This window comes from Lepidochelys kempii, chromosome 13, assembly GCF_965140285.1.
Source record: "Lepidochelys kempii isolate rLepKem1 chromosome 13, rLepKem1.hap1, whole genome shotgun sequence".
NCBI classification, from domain to species: domain Eukaryota; kingdom Metazoa; phylum Chordata; order Testudines; family Cheloniidae; genus Lepidochelys; species Lepidochelys kempii.
The window spans coordinates 710,296-714,793 of record NC_136392.1 but is presented as its reverse complement, the minus strand read 5'-3'; positions in this window follow the sequence as shown (position 1 = coordinate 714,793).

Sequence of the window (4,498 nt, the reverse complement as noted above, 5' to 3'; positions counted from 1 at the left end):
CCAGGGGAATGCTTGGCCCCTAGTGCCCCTGGCCAGGCCAACAGGCCAGGGGCGGGAGGGACCAGGGCTGCTGTCCGTGCCAGCCATGCAGCAGATCACCCAAGAGACAGCACTAGTGACAGCGGGGAGCTGTGTCTGTGGTCAGGCCCCTCTCCTGCTGCTGGGGAAGGAGGGTGGCAGCCTCCAAGTGTAGCCAAAGGAGCCAGACAGGGAGAAAGGGATCGACAGCATGAGTGAGAAAATGCGGCATCCCTGTTTACCCCACTGAGCTGGTCGGCAGGGCCCTGCCCCCCCACTGCTGTCTGAGCAGCTTGTGACCACATTGCCCCATCTCCCCTCAGGCACAGAGTGTTTAATACCCGCTCCCGCGTGTCAGACATGTGCCATCTCATTAGCGCGTCTGTCCCCTGAAGTGAGAAGGGAGCGCGCAGGAGACCTAATTGAATGTAACTAATTATTCACTCTGCAGCCGTTCAGTTTAAATGGGATTGTGAGGGACAGAATTACTCATTCTGAAAAGGGGAAAGAAAGAGAGAAAACAAATAGAGGGGATTGTGGAACCGCAGCTCCCGCTCTCCCCAGAATACCAATTACCGGATAAAGTGATTGTATAAATCTTTACTGAGCGAACGAACTGCACCAGTCACTTACTTCTGTCCTGCTGTTATTAGGAAGCAATGAAAAATGATTCCTTGGTCCCGTGTAGTTAAAGGCTCCCAGGCCCTGTCACTCAGCTCCTGCTCCGAGCAGCACTGTGAGGGTAGGCAACGGAGGGTCAGCAGGACAGACCCTTACTGGCAGCCCCGGAAAGGGGGAGAGGGAGCGGTCCCCACCCTTCCTGCAGTGCCGGCACGCTGCAGGCAGCCACCGTGGCTTCTCCCCAGGACACGATGGGAGGCGCAGTCGCTGCCCCCGATCGGAGCAGCTTGGTGCAGCCTGCAGGGATGTAGCCCCAGGAACCGGCATGGGGCCAGAGGGGCTCAGCTCCCCGCCGGGCAGAGGGACACAGAACCACGCAGTGCTCAGACTGAGAGCACATCACCACGTGCAGCTCCCTGCCGACCCCAGGGGCCAATCCAAGGTTTTACCCCATCCCCTGGACGAGCACGTGCCCCCTCCCTTCCCCCGGGAGACCCAGGCCTCTATGGCAGTGTCACGGAGTCCCCGGGCGATGCTCTGGAACTGCTCCCTATGAAGCCAGTCAGGACTCTGGGGCAGTCGCCTTTCTGGGAGCAGCCTGTCTGCAGGACACACAGCTCACCCAGCTTCCACCTTCCTGGGCTCAGAGCATTCAGCATCCTCTGCCCCTCCGTGCGCTTCCCACAGCGAGTCCGCTCAGGCGGGCTCCTGGGGAAGCCAGAGGGTCCTGCCCCACAACTCCGCAGTCAGACGTGACTCTCAGCCAGCCAGTAAAATAGAAGGTTTATTAGACGACAGGAACATGGTCTAACACAGAGCTTGTAGGTGCAGAGAACCGGACCCCTCAGCTGGGTCCATTTTGGGGCCAGTGAGCCAGACAACCACGTCTGCCCTTCAGTCCATGTCCCCAGCCAGCCCAAACTGACTCCCCCTCCAGCCCCTCCTCCTCTGGGCTTTGTCCCTTTCCCGGGCCAGGAGGTCACCGGATTCCTTTGTTCTCCAACACTTTAGCTCTCACCTTGCAGGGGGAAGGGCCCAGGCCATCCGTTGCCAGGAAACAGGGTGTCGGCCATTTATGTATCCTGGCCCTTTGCTCTGCAACAATCACACCCCCTTATCCCACCACCTAGACCACGGGTCGGCAACCTATGGCACGCGTGCCAAAGGCGGCACGAGAGCCGATTTTTATGGCATGCTGCTTCCTGCCGGGTGCCATCCGCTGGCCCTGCTCAGCCCGCTGCTGAACCCAGGCCGGGACCCCGGCAGGCAGCAGTGGGCCATTCAAAATCCTGCCCGCCCCGGCTCGCTCTTCTCCAGGGACAGGGTGAAGGAGCCGAGAAGCGGAGCTGCAGCTCTCCCTCGCTGCTCCGGGGAGGAGGCGGAGAAGAGGTGGGGACCGGGCTGTGGGGATGGGGGGTGGGATCAGGGCAGATCCCCTCCAGCCCCCTGCCATGAGCCGCTCTGAGCAGGGGCCTGGGAGCACCCCCATGACTCCAGCCCACACCCCCAGCCCTCTGCCCTGACCCCTGCACCCCCCCCAGCCCTCTGCCCTGGCCCCTGCACCCCCCAGCCCTCTGCCCTGACCCCTGAACCCCCCCAGCCCTCTGCCCCGACCCCTGCACCCCCCACCCCTCTGCCCTGACCCCTGAACCCCCTCACCCCCTCACACACACACACCCCTCTGCCCTGACCCCTGCACCCCCCCAGCCCTCTGCCCTGATCCCTGCACCTCCCCACACACACCCACCCCTCTGCCCTGACCCCTGAACCCCCCCACCCCCTCACACACACCCAGCCCTCTGCCCTGACCCCTGCACCCCCCCAGCCCTCTGCCCTGACCCCTGCACCCCCCCAGCCCTCTGCCCTGACCTCTGCACCTCCCCACACACACCCACCCCTCTGCCCTGACCCCTGAACCCCCCCAGCCCTCTGCCCTGACCTCTGCACCCCCTCACACACACCCACCCCTCTGCCCTGACCCCTGAACCCCCTCACACCCCCAGCCCTCTGCCCTGACCCCTGAACCCCCTCACACCCCCAGCCCTCTGCCCTGACCCCTGCACCCCCTCACCCCCTCACACGCCCCCAGCCCTCTGCCCTGACCCCTGCACCCCCTCACCCCCTCACACGCCCCCAGCCCTCTGCCCTGACCCCTGCACCTGCCCACGACCCCTGTCCTTGCTGCTGCACCCCCCACACATACCTAGCCTCCTCCACACCCCATGTCCTGACTCTTGCACCCGCCACATTCCCACCCCCATCCTGAGCACCAAATGGGAGCTCCTGCACCCCCCCCCACCTCCCGATATTCCCACCTGCACCCCTCGCACCAAATGGGAGCTGCCCAGGTAAGCGCTCCACCCCCAAACCTCCTGCCCCAACCCTGAGCCCCCTCCCTCATTCTAGCTCCTGGCCAGACCCTTCACCCTAAGCCCCAGCCTGCTCCTTCACGCCCAGCCCTGTGCTCAGTGCACTCCCACCCTCAGCTCAGTGCAGAGAGAGAGGAAGAGAATGGGCTAGAACCAGGGAGAAGGTAGGTACCCGCTCTGTGTGGGCAGGGCTGGGATCCCAGACCAGCCGCGGGCTGAGCGGGGCCGGCAGCCGGGACCCTGGCTGGCAGGAGCCGGCAGATGGAACCCCAGACTGGCAGTGGGCCGAGCCCATGGGCACCCAATGGGGTGTCTCCCCCGCTTAGCATCGACCTGCATTAGCACCGTGCCCAGCCCTGCGTCTGAGGCGTCGGTGACACTGAAAAGGGCTTGGCACTGTCCGGGTTTACCAGATTTACCAGGTCCTGATTAGAGCCTCCTTCACCGCAGAGAGAGCCCTCTGGCACTGCTCAGTCCAGACCAGCTCGCCTGGCTTCTCCTTCTTACATAGCTCAGTGATGGGGGCAGCTAGGGAGCTCAAGTGGGGTACAAACCTCCGGTCGTACCCCACCATCCCAATAAAGGCCTGGACCTGTTTCTTGGTCTGGAGACCAGGCCCATCTCTGATCCTCTTTACCAGCCTGTTGGAGGAGGGTGATATGCAGAGGTCCAAGTGGGCCAGACCCCACATTTCTCCCACAAGCCCCGGAGCAGGGCAGACATGACATTGGATCCGTGGTCTGTAAGGACCTCGCTGGGGATTCCCTCTCTGCTGAAGATGGTGTGATGAAGCGGGACTGTTCTTAATGCTTCCTCTGAATAGTGTGGGGGTGCCTCAGTTTCCCCTATGCAGTTCTTAAGTGTCTAGGTGGTGGGGTAAGGGTGTATGATCATTGCAGAGCCTGAGAGGGCAGGTGTGTGCAGGGGTCTGGACACAGAGAATGGCCGACACCCTGTTTCCTGGCAACTGATGGCCTGGGCCCTTCCCCCCTGCAAGGTGAGAGCCAAAGGGTTGGAGAACAAAGGAATCAGGTGATCTCCTGGCCCGGGAAAGGGACAAAGCCCAGAGGAGGAGAGGCTGGATGGAATTTCAGTTTGGGGCTGGCTGGGGACGAGGCGTGAAGGGCAGATGTGGTTGTCTGGCTCACTGCCCCCCAAAATGGACCCGGCTGAGGGGTCCTGTTCTCTGTACCTACAAGCTCTGTTTTAGACCGTATTCCTGTCGTCTAATACACCTTCTGTTTTACTGGCTGGCTGAGAGTCACCTCTGACTGCGGAGTTGTGGGCAGGACCCTCTGGCTTCCCCAGGAGCCTGCCTGAGCGGACTCGCCATGGGAAGCGCACGGAGGGGCAGAGGAGGCTGAAGGCTCCGAGGTCGGACCCAGGAAGGTGGAAGTTGTGTGAGCTTCTTGCCCTGCAGACAGGCTGCTCACAGAGAGGAGACTTCACCAGAGTCCTGACTGGCTTCATGGGGAGCAGTTCCAGAGCAG